General features: G+C 43.5%; 1 protein-coding gene across 2 annotated transcripts in view; it reads right to left on the bottom strand.

The window, feature by feature from the left end:
• BCL2L2 (BCL2 like 2) overlaps positions 1 to 19,355 on the bottom strand; it is a 209,268-nt gene that overhangs the window by 174,147 nt on the left and 15,766 nt on the right. The window lies entirely within an intron of this gene.

Genomic DNA, 19,355 nt, shown 5'->3' with positions numbered 1-19,355 from the left:
AGGCACAAGGCTGCAAAGGATCATCACAGGGGTAAAAGGTTGCAATAGTTTTCAGTAGTCCATAGCAAGCAGCACAGCAAAAGAGATGAAAGGAAGAAATAAATGTGGGTGTCAAATGCAAAACAACATTCAAATAATGCTGACCGACTGAAGATTCTCTAACAAATCAAAGAAGAAAAGAAGCACAAGTGTGCCTATGGGTGCTGATCCCATCAGAACAGTTATCTGTCTAGGATTTTAGGAGAGTGCAATGTTGCACACTTGGGTGTCAAACAAGCTTTTGAGGTGAAAAAGGGATGTTTGGAGAGCAAACTTCAAATTTAACAAAATTGAGGCTAACTGTGCAGGGTTTCCCATAAAAGCACAGGTTGCGGCACCATGTAAAGGAGTTCTAGGGAGAGGACTGCAAACAATTGAGTAGATAGTATGGAAAGTAGAGCAACAATAAGACAAAAGTGCAAATCAAAGTGGTAACTGCATTATAAATTGTCAAATATAATTCTATATGGTGTGCAGATTTTAACTGTGTTTATGGTATTTAATCAACCAAGACGAGACCAGGAAGATTGTCACCTCTCCCCAAAGAAGAGCCAACCCTTTTGGGGCTGCAGAGATGAACCGGCTATGCTTAACACCCCCTAGGGGTCTGGGTAAGCAGGAGGTTAATCCCTCTTAGGGTGCAGAGACCCCGATGGGGACACATGGTTCCACCCCTTTTCCCCTATTACCAACACCTTTATAGAGCACCCAGGGACTAGAGTTTGGAACGAGCACATACACCCTTTTCCAATAACTGGCTTCACTTCTTACTTGTGTCCAATCCCCTGCAAAGACTCAGGTGAAACAAGTGGCCTCAACTCCTGGAGCCGTTTCCTTAGCAAAACAAAAGAAGTGGTGGCTGGTAGGTTTAGAATGCATCTGAACGTCTGGCATTGCTCTGGGCAACCCTCCAGACCATCATTCTTTGCCTGCCTAGTCATTGTAAAAGGGGAAGCACCATATGCCAATTAGGCTTGGTACCACCCCAAAAGGGGCAGTCCAGCCCAAACTGCTTGGTCACATCCCTTCTGCACTAGACTACAAGCATCCCCAGACATGTCTCAGCCTTGTTGAGCAGCTTGGGTCTCTAGGCCCAGCAAGCACGGGACACACGTCTGGGCACACCCATCCCACTCGGGGTGACAACAACAAAACAAAAGAGGTGATGGCTGGAAGGTGTAGAATTAATCTTAACCTCTGCCATTGCTCTGGGCAACCCTCCAGGCCATCATTCTTTGCCTACCAAGCAACTGCAAAAGGGGAAAGACCATATGCAGGCGTGATCCCACCCCAAAAAGGGACAGTCCAGCCTGAACTGCTTGCTCACAGCCCTTCTGCTCAAGACCTCAAGCATCCGCAAACATGTTTCAGCCTCATCAGCGGGGAGCAGCTTGGGTCTGGTTGTCACTAGGACAACCAATCACAGGAGGTACCCGAACAGACACCATGAGGTTTAACCGCACCAAAAGACTCAGAGGGGATGTAGCCGGGAGGAAAGGCAAAACGCCAGTGATGATGGCGGGGCCCTGGAAGAACACCGAAGGTGTACGGAAAGACCCTGCTGCAAGCCAGCCAGAGCAGCGTAGAGAGGGTGGGAGACCAAGGAAGCAGACCCTAGGCAGGCAGACGTGCAGTACAGTTGAGAAGTCATGTAGGCGACTCTGTGAAAGGTGGAACGTGCAATTGAGGAAGATGAGCCTCTGCAGACCGATGTAGAGCCCAGCTGACTAGTCATGTCAGTGGCTCTGCCAAGAGGTGAGATACCGGAGGAATCCGACGCCCCACTGAGGAGCACCATTCAATGCTAGCAGGTAGCACGCAGTGGCTCAGTTGGACGGTGAGGCGAGCGAAAGTGAGAGAAAGAAGGATCCAGAGTGGGGATAGAGGAGGAATAACCCTGAGGAGGGGAGTCAGAAGGAGAAACTCCCCAGAATGGGGAAAAACACTAAATGAGCCAGAGTGGGGAGTGACATGGAAAAACGCCAGAGTGGGGAAAGATTGATAAAACCCCAGAGTCAAGGTTTCAGTCAACACCAAAGGATCTGCTGTTGCTGATAGTGTATATTCGCCATACAAGAGTTATTAGTCTCAAAATGCCTGGAATGTAGATTTTCGCACAAATTCTACTCTCTAGAGCGTCCATTTCCAGCATAAAAACTCTTATAACGAGCAAGCAGCAACAGACAGATACTTTGGTGCTGACTGAAATGAAAGGCAGAGCAGAGATGGCCCTGAGGATGGATGGAGATTGCCATTAAAGATTGTCGCCTGGATTTATGTTTAGTTGAATTATTTTTATTGACTTATTGCTTAATTGTTATTGCTTATATTTCCAAGTGTTTTGAACACAGCATGTAATGTGTTTTAGATTGCAGGAGTTTTGACTACTAGGGTGATCGCCAATACTGATGAGTTATCTCAACATTTTTTCCTTTGATTGATTATCCCTGGCATTGTGCATACCAGGATAATGGTAGACACCATATATCACTCCCTCAGGACCATTTGTATTTCATTTCTACAAAGATTCTTACGGGAATAGAGTAGTGCCCGCTTCTCATATCAGTCCTAAAACGGTGAGTCTACCATAAAATCCAAAAGTGACCTTCCCACAAGAATACCAAGGAGCCCAACAATATATATAGTTTGATAATGTATTCAATTACAAGATCAATATATTCAAATACAAATAAAGTAAAAATAAACATTAATTGTGAAAAGGAGACCGCACTGCTCAATTGATTCCTCCTCATAATGTCACCTGACATAGTGTCCCCTAGCCTAACATAGCAGAACATAGTATGGCATAGCAAGGCATACAAGTTCAAGAACCCTGGACCCATTTCTTAACTCACTAGAGGGTACATAACTGAAAAAACCTTAGGTCTACAGCTAAATCGCCATGAATAAGGATTAGTCTCACTGGAAACAATAGTAATATGGAAGAAATACTATTTGTATGCTAAAATAATTAACCCACCTGACCCTTCTCTCTTTGCTCATTTCACAAAGGCTTTAGAAGATAACTTGATCCCTTCCCTTCCTTTATAGTTGGCACGCTGTTTTTGGATATGGCACAGTGATATAAATAGAAATTTGGAGGATTTGATCAATAATCCTACCTATATCAAGATAATCCCACCTACATCAAGAAGAAAGTATACGAGAGAGATTGGAGATTAGCTACAGAACATCTGGGTTTATATTCCGTATATCAGGAGTACTCTAAATTTCCTAGGAGGAGGAGAACCAAGCTATCTAAATACATGTATTTATTCCCATGCAATATTCCTAGGGATTACTATATGAGATTTAAGATAAACCAGGTACTTACCTTGGAACGCATAGGATTTAGAATGGGTCTGGGGAAGGATGAGAGAAACTGTAGGTTATGTTGGGAGCACTTAATGCATGAGACTATAAAACGTTTGTCCTCAAACTTTCAATTTAAAACACAAGCAATTTAAGAGATTCACGAAACCAATTCTTACCCATGCACGAGAGAGACTGAGGATCAAACTGATGGAGGAAGAATATACGTCTATGATAATTGCACTTTGCAGGTTTTTAAAATAATTATATGAACGATTTTAGAAATGTTCTATTCACTATGTTATGTATTTAGATTTGAATTTTAGAAACTCATTTGCAAGGAAGTGTATACTATTGAAATTATGTAAATTGTTGATCTGTATGATTGTGTAAGGTTTTAACTAAAGACCATATAGCAATAAAAAATACATTTTAAAAAAGTGTTAAATTGACAAGTTAAAGTGAAGAGGAGCAAGCAGGGGGATAGGACTTAAGGAACTTGGAAGTAGAATTATGTTATGTTAGCAAAACATATATAAAATCACAATGTCTTGCTCCTAAAACAAAAGTCTCATAGTGAACATGCTCTACAATTCAAGCTAAAAAGCAAGCAGGTTGCAGATTAATTTATGTTCGTACTCTTGCGAGCCGAATTGTCGCCCTCAATAATCTTTATATCTTGATACTATCAACAAGCCTTGGCCTCAGCCTGGTAGTTCAAACTGAACAGTCTGGTAAATTATGGGAAGCCACTGGTATACTTACAAGTTTGACAATCTGAAACATACTTGGGTAATGGGTCACAAATATACAGAGACTCAAGGCCCCCCAGGCAGAACCCATAAACTTTGATGGCAAGGAAGAAAGAAATAGTTATCCTCCTTACCAACCTTTGAATGGGCATAGGCTAGGCATTTGCCCTGTACTGCTATAATAGTATTACCTGGCCATAAGATGGCAACAGCAGAAAACTGCTTAGATTCACCGAGTTGCGAACATGGTAAATGCACATCTCTGGCATACACCACCACCCAATTGTTCTTAAAAGGGTTTCCAGGTGCACAAACTGCCAAGATCATAATTTCTCTTGCCTGTGAGTCAGTTACTATAACGGCCCACTCAACCCACTTACAACAGATTGTATCCTTTGCACCATTAACTATCTATAGACAAGATTCACTCCTAAACTGCTTTTCATCACAACCATCTAGGCTGTTCCTCACCATAACTGCCTACTCAGCTGGCACGGAGCAGGGCAGCTTTGTATCACTACAATTGTCTGAATAGCCAACACATTGCTGGGCTATTTCTCACCATAACTGTCTGCTCACCCAGCACATTAGTGGGCCGCTTTTCAATATAATTTACATGCATAGCTAACACTTTACTGGGCTGTTTCTCGCTGTAACTGACTGCATTCCGGCAGATAGCTTGGCTGTTTCACACCATAGCGGTTTGCTCACACAGCACAGAACTGTGCTATTCTTTCAATATAATTACCTGCACATCTAGCAAATAGCTGGATCGTTTTCCAACATAAATGTCTGCATAGCCAGCACACTGCTGGGCTGTTTCCCTCTAGAATGGTCTGCACGCCTGGCACATAGCTGGGATGTCTCTCACCATAAACATCTGCTCTCCACTACAATGGTCTGCATAGCCAGCAGCAGACTACTGAGCAGATCCTCACTATAAATATCCCCATACCAGCACTATGCTGGGATGCTCTTTCACTACAATTTGTCTGCATTCACGGTACTTAGCTTGCCCGTTTCTCAAAATAACCGTTTGCTCACCCAGCATATAGCGGTGGCCGTTTTTCACTAGAACTGTCTGCATACCAAGTACATAGTTGGGCGGATTCTCACCACAGCTGAGTTACCCTTATCATAGTCGTCTACACACCTGAAACACGACTAGACTGCCTCCTAACACACGCATCAGCATAAACAACACATCATATCCCTTACATATTTTGCACACTACTTTATACAAATGGTGTCATACCAAGTACACTACAGGGCCACTTGACTGCAACCTCCATCCTTACAGAGGCAATAGCTCGACAACTTTTAGTTCAACCATCTCCATACATAACAACATGTGGACTTAATCTTCACCATCAGAGTATACAGTTGAACTACCACAAGCAAAAGCCCAAGCTTTCTCCTATGAACGACACTGATAGCTGAACTGATCATTACAGTGTCCCAGTGTACCTAACTGGTAGCTGGGCTTCCTTACATACAACAAAGTGCAAACTATCCTGCAGAAATCATGGTGAGACACGTATTTAAAGAAATTCTCAAACATGTGGAATCCAATGGACTACTCAACTAATACCAAGTAGGGTTTAGACCATTGGCCGGAACAGAATCTGCACTTCTCTCCATACGGGACAATCTAAAGATGAATGCCAACAACACTCAATTCTGCTCTGATACTACTTGACTTATCAGCAGCCTTTGACACAATCAGATACACAACCCTATTGAAAAGACTAGAAGAATCCAGCATCAATAATTCTTCAAAACAATAGCTACATTTATTCCATACTGGTAGAAGCTAAAGAATCTACTTACCCAGTTTCACCTTAACAACAAGAAACACTGACTGCAGGGTACCACAAGGATCAAGTATCTCATCCCTACTCTTTAATAGTTACAAGGCCTTGCTCATGAAATGCATCATCAAAACACACTGACTTACATGTTACAACTACACAGACAATACCCAACACATTTTCAGGATGACAATCAACAATGATCCTGACATTTCCCTCAAGAAATGCCTCAACAAGATACATGTCTGGATGACCAATTACAGCCAAAAATTGAACCCAACCAAAACTGAAATCATGATCTCACCACACTATGACAACAAACCACAGACAATCTCTCACCTGGCCCCAGGGAATTTGAATACAACCAGAAACCTCTGCAGTGATAAAAAAAAACAAAAGTCTGCAAATACTCCTGGACAGTGGACTCACCTTAGACCTACAGGTCAACACAATAGTAAGAAATCACATGTGCTCAATAAGGAGTTATCCTCCCATATCTACATTTCCTACACCCGACTGTCGCCAAAATCTCACTGGTATTGTCAAGAATAGACTACGCAAACCAATACCTAGGAATGCCCGGCTACCTCACCGAGAAACTGCAACTCATTCAAAACACAGCAGTAAGGCTTCTAATATTAAACAGAATACAACACACAGGCCGTGAGATGTTTACAATGGTCACAGGTAACAAAAAGAATATATTTCAAAGCTCTCTGCATCTCCCATACAGGATTACAAGGACTCAGAGTAGAATTCCTTCAATCGAAAATCACCCAGTACCAGCCAAGAAGAACACTGCGATCAAGTAACAACGTTCCAGTAGAAACAAGGCACTACAGGAAAAACAAATACCTTGGAACGGCATTCACTTTCCTCATAACCGAGCTATGCAACTCGATCGCTAAAGAAATATGAAGAGGACCACCTAACGTTTTAGAAACGGTTAAAAACCTGGTTATTCAACACACCAGGGTAAAGACCGACCCATCAATCTGAATACAGAAATAGACTACAAAAAGCTACTTCAATCAAAACCAACACGATACTAATTTCACTACAACAGATTCCACCGCTCCAAGGCTCCCCTGAAAAATATGTAAGCCCCCCACCCCCCAAAAACAAAAATAACACAAGAACGAACATCCATAAATGGAACAACATGGACAACTGCTGGGAGAAAAAACAGCATTGAACTGAGATAAGCTACAGAGATAGGCTAGCAGGACTCCATAGAACAAACCCACTAAACCCAGAGCTAGACCTCTACCTGCCCCTGAAAGCCAAATTAACAATAAACTGTCAGCGAAATGGTCCTCTTGCACATGTCTGGAATTTTAACAGCCTACCAATCACGGTGGTACAACATTACAATTACCTAGGAATATATTTTGAAGGAAAAAGGAAAGCACAGGGCCAGATGGAGCGCGTGGAAACCAAACTAGCCACAGCCATCTCTCAAGCTCGCATTATTATGCACAGGTACGGCAAATATTCGATCAAGCCAGCCTGGCCTTATTGGAACAGGAAAACTATACCATCTTTAATGTATGGTTTAGAAACCATGCCTAGTGATACATCTTTCCAATTTATAAAATGGGAAGCCAAATTTTGGCGAGCAGTACTACATCTCCCACAATGTAATCCGGCAGCTTGGATCAGGTACGAGCTTGGGCTGGTTTCGATCCAGGCGCACTATAATTGGCGAGTGTGTTCTCTTTTCAAAAAATGTTTACTGTCACCTGAACTAGATGTCTTGTTAAAGGTGATTTCTCAGTATATGTTCTCGGTAAAACATCCATTTGTAATTAGCTGGCTTGAAAAAGTATATCAAATTATGGCCGAAGCAGAGATATCGTTAGAGCTATTGTTAGGAAACCCAGAGAAAGCGAAATTAAAAATCTATCAACGAGATTGGATAAAAACTAGAGAACTATGTCTGAATTATCCTGATGGAGAAGTACCCCGATTTCCGGCAAAAAAAAGTCAGTACTCTGCCTCAATACTTACTACACTGTCCCTCGGTCAAATTCTGAAATGGAATACTCTAATTACGTTTCAATTTATGGGTCACAAATGACATTAAAGCTAAACGCAGACTTTTGCCCCAGAGAAAATATTTGCAGGTTTTGTACAGAGGGGGAAATGCATGAAACTCTATTCGATATAATCGCTGAGTGCCACGTGCTTCGACCCAAAAGAGAAATCTTTTTTTGGTAGACATTGCAAACGACTGGGGAGCTTAACACAACAAGATTGTTGGTCGATTATACTGGGATCGGGCAATATGCCTATCCAAATAGCTACAGTCAATAATACCAAAATATAAGGAAACATTACAATATGTCGGTTTGGTGGAGTTATCCAGAGTTACACAGTGTTGATTTATGACCGGTGACCGCTTGACGATGAAAGCTTAATAGAATTTGTCCAAAGTGTTTTTCAAAGCAAAAGAACCAAAAAGCTGATGTGTTCTTTTTTGCTCTTGATTTTTTCCTCTTTTTCTTTCTTTTCCTTTTTCCCCCTTTTCTTTAAAACATGTTAATAGTTTTAATGTTTCATTAACGTTGTATTTTCTTTATATCATTTGGACTCTACTTTTTTAGATGGATGTTAATAACGAATTTTATTATAAATGTTTTTGATTGATTTATGATTTTGTATATATATGAAATGTCGATTCAATTCAGCCAATACAAATAAAATAAAAAAATAAAAAATAATAAACTGTCATCCATGCTTCAAACGAAATAGTTTACAGATGCTCACCAAATTGCTGAAATGAAACATGGCTAAAACTAATATCATCTCAACCTAAAATTTCCCTGAACTGACTGCAAAAAACATCCACAACATTCAGACCTTCAAGCCAGAAACAGTCCCTCCGATAAATGCCACAAACCACAGAAAGACCTCACCCAAACAGATAAGAATTCATCCTGGTCCCACTGCCACCAAGAAATAAGCACAAATCCGTATGTATTCTCCCGCTACTCCAGAGACATGGGCGCACCAGTAGACTGTGGAAGCGCTTGAAACAAACTAAACATAACATAACACAACATCCAAGGCTACCGGAAAATGCCTATATGTGGCCTACACTCCTGCCCACCACCTGTGTACCATATCAAACACACTGCATGTGACTTTCATGGTGCATTATTGTTGCCCCACAAGGGTACACCACATTTCCGTGATATGACACACACTTATGTGCATCACACATAGTTGCTGTTGAAGAAGCTGATGACAGCTAGATTAGATCCAATTTTTTGTCCTAAAAAACCTTCTGAGGAAGGCATATGAAAGGGAAATGTGTAGGTATAGAGACGATTTATTAAGACAAGCACCCAGAGATATAATGGAAAAAAGGACAGTTTGTATAACAACTTTCGGTAAATGTAGTACAGCACTGCATAGGTTAATTTGGAATACTTGGCCTCTGATTAAAGCAGTTTGAATATCAAGACCATTGTTTCAAATAAAAAAGAGCCCAAAAAATCAAGATATATTTCTTTACCCCCACAATCTACTATCAGAAAACATTTGGGATTATCACCTGCCATTGGCCACTACCCTTGCTGTCAATGTCAGGCATGTAAATATACGGGCACGAAAATTTAGTTTGAGTATTAGAATATCAAATGGAAGCTCAGATTTATTTTCGAACTGCAAGATTATTCATGTCATATATTGCATCAAATGTCCCGTGACTGCATTATGAATGAGACACAGACAATGCACTGAAAGATTGAGCTACAAACGTTTATTAAAATAAAGAAGGTTGGAAAAAGGCCTCTCTTGCCCTAAGCTAAGGTGGGAGTTTGTTACCTAAATAAAACTAAGGATAGTCTGTGTGAGGAGGTCCAAAGCAAATGTCTGTCTGTGTCCAAAACCTATATTTGCCCTCGCATCTATTTGTATACACTGTGTAGGGATGTCAGCCTCAAAATGATAAGTGTTAACATAAATGTTTTGAGCTTCGTCCAGCTCTTGATGCAAAAAGGTTTTCATTCCCCAAGGTTCAAATAGTACACAGTTCAAACACGGGGTTCCCTTCACCAAGCTTTCAAGTCTTTCAGCAGTTTCAACACAATACAATTCCTTGGGATCCTTGCCAGCTCTTCTGTCTTGGTTATCTTTCACCAATGTCATACAGTTCAACTCCTTACTTTCAAATTACACAAGGTTTACTTTTAGAATCAAGCACAAGCTTCTTTGTGGTGTTTTAAGTGGCTTTTTCATAAAGGTGTGCACTCGTCCAGGCGCAGTTGTTGGACCACACGGTCCACCCATTAAAGCTCACGTAACTGACACACCTCACTTGCTTCTTCTTCATAGGCACGTTGCCACTGTCTCATCTTTACAGTGGTGTTTTGACTTATACTCTTTTCACATCCTTATAATGCTTTCCCATTGCTTGTTTCACCACCATTTGCTTGTTGCACTTTCTGACACTCTCATGGCCTTTGCCAATGCTTGTTTCTCTCAAATTATACAGTTCCGTTATGGCTCTTTCCAATGCGTGTTCTCCCAAGCTGCACAGTTTGCAATGATATCCTTGTGGCTCTTGCCAGTGTTTGAACAGTTCCTTTAAGTCGTGTAATTCCACAGGTTTCATGGAACCTTTATGATTGGGTTAGTTATGACTCGGATATCTGACAATCCCGGAATGAGCAGCTCTTTTTGGGGGTTAGCTGATGGAAGAGGTGGCGGGGGCAGAGAGGTGAAGATTAAGAAACAGGTTGGTGGTTCAGGGGCTTTTACAAACTCTGGTCGGGAGTCCAGACTTTGAAACCGAACAAGGTCATGACAGAAATTGAAGATATGGGACTATACCTGGCAATTAAAGCATGGAAAGGATAAAAAGGTCTACAAGGAAAACAGAGTAGTGCTAAGTACCATACGAGTGGTAGGGATACTATGTGTTAATTATATTCTTAGCCTTTGTTGTTTGTGTTTCACTTTCATCCATTTCACCAGAAAACAAATACAATGGTTTCAAAAATGTTTTAAAAGGAAAAGGAGTGTTTTGATAAGATTTGTTTTACCCCAAGTGTCCTCATACATGTATCTATTTAAACTGGATTGAGGATAGATAAGGGGTTGTGCCCTTGACTTTCAAAATATCTTGTGTTACCACAGTAAAATGAGCTGATCAGTGACAAGGAATCATTTAAGGTTCATCCCTAGAAACCTTATATGTAAGGTCTAGCGCTTTAAAAATGTGCCCTTGTGAATGAGAAATGCCCAATAGTATGCCAAGCAAAAAACTTTTTTGCATGGTATTAAGTCCATGGTCCAAGAACCTTAATGCATAGCTTGGAGGAAGTTAATTCTTCATCACTGAATGGAGCTACTTGAGGTTGCTCTATAGTTTGAAAGGGCAATGAAGCTGTATCTCGCTGCCTATAATGAGTTAAAGATTGGTTGAGTGCATTTGCGATAAACAAAGGGTACCGAAGCAGTGGTGTTGGTGGTGGAGTAAAAATTGAGCAGAAAAATGTTTTCTCCAAAGATGGATATCGTAAACCAGGAGAAAACTGCAGGTGTGGCGTGCCAGAATCCCTTAACTGAAGTACTAAAAAGCTGACCTGGAGGAACAGCATAGCATTTTGAAGCACTACAGTATGAATCTTGAGGGCTTGAAAAAATGATGGGATCATCACTGTGAATTGATTATGGTTCAACCGAATTCACCTCGGAATTCAGCTGAGGAAGTACTCTGCATCAGACGACATGTTCTCTCCCCTCTGTATGCCATGAGGGGAGGCAATAGTCTCCCTCCCCTGCTTATCCATCTTCTTGTAGCACTTGAAGACGATCTTGGAGTGGAAGATAATTCTTGTACCATTTTCAGAAGTAAGAGGGATTGGAACCCTTTAACGATCTTTAATCTAGGTTCAGGTGGCTCTTATGGCTCTTATGAAGCTCTGATGAACCCCTAAGCATCACCAGTTCAAACTGTTTGGTATGATGTCCTTGGAAGGAGTTGAACTAGACTCTTGCATTAATCGGTCTTACTGGAATAGGATGCATGATCCTGGAGGATTGCCTAACCACCTCATCAACTGCCTGTACCTGCACGGCCTGGTGCTGAAACTCAGACATCTCTTTGTGGTACTATGTTACTAGGATTAGGCAAGAGGGTTTCCCTTAAATTCACCTAAATCACCTAGTGTCATAGGGAGAACAGTAGTTAAATATACACAATAATAATTCCTAACTATCAATAACTGAATGTTCAGATGATATATTAACGATAATATAGCTTTATCATAATATAAACGAAAAGGTAAAGCAGATTTACTAGTGAGTACCTTTCTCAAGCAGAATTAGTACAGTGTCTTTAGGTCGTGACCCTACTAGTTAGGTACAGCATTAGAGTTCATGGGCACTTGAGCATCATGGGCATCGATGCTGGCCTGTTTAGGGATAGGACAGAGCCCAAACAGCATTCAAACGGGTATAAAGATCACCCATAGAGTTCTAGTAGGGTAATGCTAGTAGGTCTGCTGCTGCAATTAAAGTAAATCATTTGCAAACCAGCACAACTTTCGAAATAGTGTGAAAGGTCAATGTTCACCAGCAGCAAAGTCTCTGGTTTGGCTGTAATGATTCTGGTAGAGTGAGATTGTCACACTCCGAAGTCCGTGGCGTAAGTGGGTTCAATGGCGCTTAGGCGGCCATTGAATCGCCCCGCCACGTTCCCTCACGCTGCTCTGCAGCGTTCTAGTCTTGGATCATGGCTACACCTGAACAATTTCAGGAGCTGGTCACGGCGGTTCAGGGGATGAGTGTTCAACTGCAGAACATTAAGGCAGAAAATGCAGCTTTAAGACAGATGGTATCCGCCCGGGAACCCAGGAAGTCAGATCTCCCCACCCATGGCCTTGTCTTCAGGTAAATATGACGGATCACCGAAACGACTCGAGGAGTTCTTGGAATCTTGTGCCATTTACTTTGCCTTTCGCCCACACACATTCGCCAGTGGTCATACCAAGGTGGGGTTCATAATTTCTAACATGACAGGAAATGCTCTGGCTTGGGCTTCCCCACTGGTAACAGAGAATAATCCCGTGATTCAAGACCATGGGGCCTTCCTGACCATAAGGCAGACCTTTGAACAAGAGGAAATCACTCATGTGGCAGCTGAAGAACTGCTCGACGTTCAACAAGGTAATACTGACCTACGTACTTATATCTCATCGTTCAAACGCCTTGCTGCTGATGCAAGGTGGCCAGAACATGCCCAGTACACTCTCTTTTGTCGTGGATTAAAGGAAGAGCTGAAGGATGAATTGGCTCGCATAGCTCGACCCACCACCCTCTCAGACCCGATATCCATCACTCTCCAGATAGAGTATCGCCTGAGCGAACAACGCGTTGAAAGGAGGAAACATCGTAATACAGTTCTTCCAGCTCCCTCTACTCCCACTGTCCTGTCGCAGCCATCGGTCCGAAACAAGGAAGAACCCATGCAGATCGAATCCACTCGAGCTCCCTTGACTCCAGAGGAACGAAAGAGACGTTGTGATGCAGGCCTATGCATGTACTGCAGATCTGATACTCACCTCCTCTGCAAATGTCCGGAAGTCCCTCCTCGAAGGTCGGGAAACGACAGACCTCGGAGCTAGAGGAGACGTGTTCCCGAGGTTGTAGTTCGAGTCCCTATGTTACACTGACAATAGCACCTCCACCCAATACCTTGGATTCTCGCCTGATGGTAGTATCCATTCAGCTGCATACTCCGCTAAAGCAACTCTCCACATTGGCCCTTATTGATTGTGGAGTTGCGGGGGTCTTTATGGATACCGAATGGGCAGGTCACCAGGGACTCCCCTTGGTACCGCGAAAGGAAGCACAGAAGGTAGAGGGCGTGGATGGATCCCCGTTGTCATCCGGACACATTACCCACACCACTGAAGGAATGATGATCATTATACAGCAGCACTCAGAGCTCTTGATGTTCGACCTCATCCGAGCCGCCCATTTTCCTGTGATACTGGGTATTCCTTGGTTGAGGAAACACAATCCGCACATAGACTGGGCCAGTAACTCCATGACGTTTGATTCAGAGTTTTGCAAGGAGCACTGTCTACCTCACCAATCTCCAGAGCTGATAAAGTTCATCCCATCAGAAGTAGTTACGTGTGAGATTTGTTGTGTTCCATCTGAACTTTCGGAATTCCAAGAGGTCTTTAGAGACAAGGCTGTCTTTGAGTTGCCTGCGCATAGACCTGAAGATTGCGCCATTGATCTTGTACCTGACGCCCTGGTACCGTTTGGGAGGCTGTTTTCTTTATCCCTCATTGAAAAGAAGGCTTTACGGTCATACCTGGATTCCCATTTGGCTAATGGCTTGATACAACCGTCAAAATCCCCGGCAGGCGCATCGCTGTTCTTCATTCCTAAGCGTGATTCGTCAGAGTTAAGGCCATGTATAGATTATAGAGGCCTCAATAAGGTCACGGTTAGGGACCGATATCCCATGCCTCTCATTAATGACATCCTAGAAGCGGTACAAGGCTCCCCTATTTTTTCAAAGTTGGATCTACGAAGTGCCTATCACCTCCTTCGAATCCGCAAGGGGGATGAATGGAAGACGGCATTTCGGACCCCTTTTGAGCTTTACGAATATAGGGTGATGCCCTTTGGACTTGTTAACGCACCAGCCATTTTCCAAAGCTTCATGGATTGCCTGTTTTTGGATGTCCTATTCATCAATATAATATTCTATTTGGATGATATTTTGGTGTTTTCTTGCTCCCCCCAAGAACACTTACTACATCTCAGAACTGTTTTACAACGTCTCCAGTCAAATTGTCTTTTGGTGAAGCCAGAAAAGTGCATCTTCATGGCAGATTCAGTCCCATATTTGGGATACATCCTTTCCAAGGAAGGTGTAACGATGGAACCAAAGAAGGTCACCGCCATTTTAGAGTGGCCCTCTCCCACCACCCTGAAGGAAGTCCAACGCTTTCTAGGCTTAGCCAACTTCTATCGAAAATGTATCGACCATTTCTCCCAAGTTGTGTTGCCCATCACCGCTCTGCTCAAGAAAGAGGCCAAACCCTTTTTATGGACACAACAGGCTAACACAGCTTTTGTCCAGCTGATGAAGTTGTTCTGCTCTGCCCCTATTTTGTGTCAACCGGATCAGGGCAAGCCATTTGTGGTTGAGGCGGATGCGTCCGCCGAGGCATTGGGGGCTGTGTTGCTTCAGGAAAGTAGGGGTATGGAACATCCGATAGCGTATCTTTCAAAGACTCTATCCGCAAGTCAAAGAAATTATTCAGTGATAGAAAAAGAATTGCTCGGCCTCAGGTCGGCCTGCAAAGAATGGAGGTACCTATTACAAGGGAGCACATATCCATTTGTTCTGCGCACAGATCACAAGAACCTGAAAGTCCTTCGTGGTATGGAATGTGTAAACTCCAGGCAGGCACGCTGGGCTCATTTCTTTAGCCAATATGACTTCACCATCACACACATACCTGGTACTCAAAATGGCCTTGCTGATGCTTTATCCTGAAGAGATACCCCTGCTGTACATACCACCCCTCCTACCGAATACCTTTTTCCACGCAATAGAATTGTAGGAACCGTCTCTACTTTCCTTCAGGACATAAGGACTGCCTGTACGCCAGATCTAGAAGAGACTATCCCTCAAAGGGAACTACGGGGTGTGTAGTGGACAGAAGGCTTGCTGTTAGTAAACCAAAGACTGTTCGTACCCACTAGAGTCTTACAGTTGAAGATACTGGAATGGTGTCACGACCATGCCACAGCGGGTCACCGAGGCCAAAGAGGTACACTGGAATTGGTCACTCGTTCCTTTTATTGGCCTACCCTGAACAAGGATGTTAAGAATTACTGTAAGGCCTGTTCCGTCTGTGCTCAAAGTAAGACACCCACCTATAAACCCTTGGGGCTGTTGGAGCAATCGGAAATAACTTCTAGACCTTAGTCCCATATTTCCATGGACTTTATTGTGGATCTGCCGGCCTCCCAAGGTTTTACCTGTCTCCTGGTAACAGCGGATTCCTTCACCAAATTGGCACATTTCTCCCCGCTAACAGGTGTTCCATCGGCTTCCAAGATGGCTGAGGTGTTCCTCAAAGACATTTTTCGTTTACATGGCTTACCCGATAAAATCATTTCAGATCGAGGGAGTTAGTTTACATCAATGTTTTGGACGGCCTTGTGTAAACATCTAGGCATTGATAGAGCATTATCTTCAGGGTTTCATCCCCAAATGAATGGCCAGACAGAGCGGCTTAACGCCACTCTGGAACAGTACCTCAGATGCTACATAAATCGCCATCAAGACAATTGGGTGTCTCTTATATCCACTGCAGAGTTTGCTTATAATAACACTGTTCACTCTGCTACCAAACTTAGCCCCTTTTTCTGTACTTATGGAATCCACCCACGGGGTGTATTATCAATCTTCCATTCCCCCTCAAATGTACATACCATTGAGTCCACGTTGAGTGAAATTGTTACTGCACATAGGACAGCTCAACTTAGTTTGTCCGCAGCGAGAACACGGTACAAAACCCAGGCGGATTCTCATCGCCTACCCTGCCCCCAGTGGAAGGAGGGTGATCGGGTCTGGTTGTCCACCAAGTACCTTCCCCGTTGGTTGCACCCAACTAAGTTGTCTTCCCATTATGTGGGGCCCTTCAAGATCATCCGTAAGATTAACCCAGTGGCATTTAGACTCGAACTTCCTAAGAAGATGAGTCGCATACACCCGGTTTTCCATGCTTCCCTACTACGTCCCGTAGACCCAAGTGTAACGAATAACAAGAGACCCATCCTACCTCCTTGTCCAGAGTCCAGTCCTGTTGAATATGAGGTTTCACACATCCAAGATTCCAGGTTTAGAAGAGGACGTCTGGAATACTTAGTGTCCTGGAAGGGTTATCCCCATTCAGAAGATTCCTGGGAACCAGAGTCCTATGTTCACGCCCCGGTCCTCACTAGGAGGTGCCACCGCACCCATCCGGGAAAGCCGGGAGGTGAGAGGAGTAGAAGAGGGCATACTGTCACACTCCGAAGTCCTTGGCGTAAGTGGGTTCAATGGCGCTTAGTCGGCCATTGAATCGCCCCGCCACGTTCCCTCACGCTGCTCTGCAGCGTTCTAGTCTTGGCGACCTCCGCCGCCAATCGCCTTTTTCTTTCGGTTCCACCCGGAAGTCAGCACGTTGCAACCCTTCGCGCTAGGCTTCCGGGTGAAACGCTGCTTCATTTTCTTCCCGCTGGTTTCTTCATGCTCTCACTTGCTCTCTTGCCATTCCTGGCTTTTTTCCCTTTCCCCCGCAGGCCTCGCTATTTGTCTTCCCCCCCGCTTGCCAGCTATCTGTGTTCTCATTTTGGCTCCCTTCCCTGTCTACTTGGGCTCTCTCCCCGTGAGTACTCCTCGGCTCCAGGATCTTCAAGACAGTATCTCCAAGACTCTCACGTCCTCCACCCAGAGTTGGTTTTTTATGCCGGAAGGCTTTTTCCCCCGATAGTTTGTTCCGGTAGAGGGGCCCCCCCAGACCTCTCTGACTAAAGTCAGGGTGGCTTCCTACCGAGGCAGACCCTATCCGCCTCAAAAGAAAAAAGCTCTGTGGAAGAAGAGACTTCAACCGTCCACGGACCGCGAGACATCAGGTGAGGAGGGGGCTGAAGGGCTGGATCAAGAAGGAGGTTCAATTCCGACTAGCGTTGACAGAGATTGCTTCCACACATATGCGTAGATTCTGGAGTCAATGGAACAGATAATGGAGTATGGTGCAGCTGTCTGGTAGCAAACGACACAGGTCCAGTTGTCAGGCGAGCTTGGGGTCCCTCTGAGTTTCAGGGATCTTTGTTTAATGTTCCTTGGCTGTAGATACTATTTTATATATTTTTTTTTAAATCACTTGGCCTCTGGCTCTATTCAATACCAACCCTCGTTGTACGATGCTCCCACCGCAAACAGCAAGTCACCTTCTGGGAGCAGAGAGCTCTAGAAGGCTTATAAACTAAATATGTCTGCCGTGTAGGCGGGAGATAGCGTTGCTCAATTTTCCCTCGTCCTGTTGTTGAGATGGCTGAAACCCAACGGTTGCAGAGCCGCTTCAGCAACAGTGTGTGATCTTCATCTAAGGCCGCAGCAGAGATTACACAGGAACTTCTTCGATTTCAGGTTGCTTCTTTGTGCTTTCGGACTTGTCGCAGCAAATGTAAATGCATATTCCCAGATCCAAAAGGAATTTTAGGAGTTGAGAATGCGCTCTGATCCTAGTCATAATCGTGCATCCTTTCAAACATTTGGTAGCCACCCGATCATTTGCGGCTCCTACAAACTTTCCCTAGCAAACACCCATGTGGATTCAGCCTTGAATGAGACACCCTGTTCGCATACTCGCTACATAGGGTCTTGGCTGCGACTGCCCCAAGCCCAGAATAGCCAAATCCACATTAGGGATGTAACGGTATAACGGTATACCGTTAAAGATACCGTGAACCACTTAATTGAACAATAATAACCGTCACATTGTTATACCGTTATACCGTTCATACCGTTAAGTGTGCTTTTCAACCTGATTTGGAAAGGCTGCAGTAAGCAATTGCTGTGCAGACTTGGTTTTGCACTGTTGGATGTGCCGTCTGCCAAGTAGTTTCAGTTGGAGCAGTTTTTAATGCCATTCCATAAACCACACGTGCCTTACACAAAATCAATATGTTAGCAATAGGAAGAATAGATACAGTGCCAAGAAGGAAAAGGGTTTACTTTGGGGTGGCGGCTTTGGGGTTTATATATTTATAATGGATAATGTTCTCTAAACATATGGCAATGGGGGATTTCGCTGGTTCTATCATTGAATTTACATATAATAAGTCACACTGCAAAATTCACTCATCTCTGTGGGTATTCCCTGCTGCCATACCAAAGGGTAACATGTCAGTGATTACTGAACACCTTTTGGCCTGCAAGTAAACTAAAGGCTGTAACGTAAAGAGAGAGTGCGTGTGTGTGTGTGTGTGTGTATGCGCACAAGCGTATACTACCATTACCCTCCATTGATCTGTGGCATGCAGGTTATCAAGATGGCAACATGTTCATCTTCACCAGTAGCCAGTGGGGGAGCAAAAAGCCTAAATGACCACTTAAGAAAAGCTATTCAGTTTGGTTTGCCAGTTGCAGCAGGCCTCCACCCCACCCACTCCTCTCCACACGTGTGTTTGTGTTTGGTGGAAGCAAGGCATTTCAGTGGAAAGTATGTTGAAAAGCCCAATTCTGGCCCTGGGTGCCTGGTTTTGTTTGTGATGATACATCTGTCAATTTATGACCTTTAAGAAAATATTTGTTAATATTAGTTAACTCCACCTGCTATACTGCGATAACCATGATATACCATCATTTGGCAAGAAGGTTATCGTACCGTCATAAAACGAATACCGT

Source organism: Ambystoma mexicanum, chromosome 13 (assembly GCF_040938575.1).
Source record: "Ambystoma mexicanum isolate Mex_15411 chromosome 13, UKY_AmexF1_1, whole genome shotgun sequence".
Lineage (NCBI taxonomy): Eukaryota > Metazoa > Chordata > Amphibia > Caudata > Ambystomatidae > Ambystoma > Ambystoma mexicanum.
The sequence above is the reverse complement of the archived record's forward strand: the minus strand, read 5'-3'. Positions and strand labels throughout refer to the sequence as shown.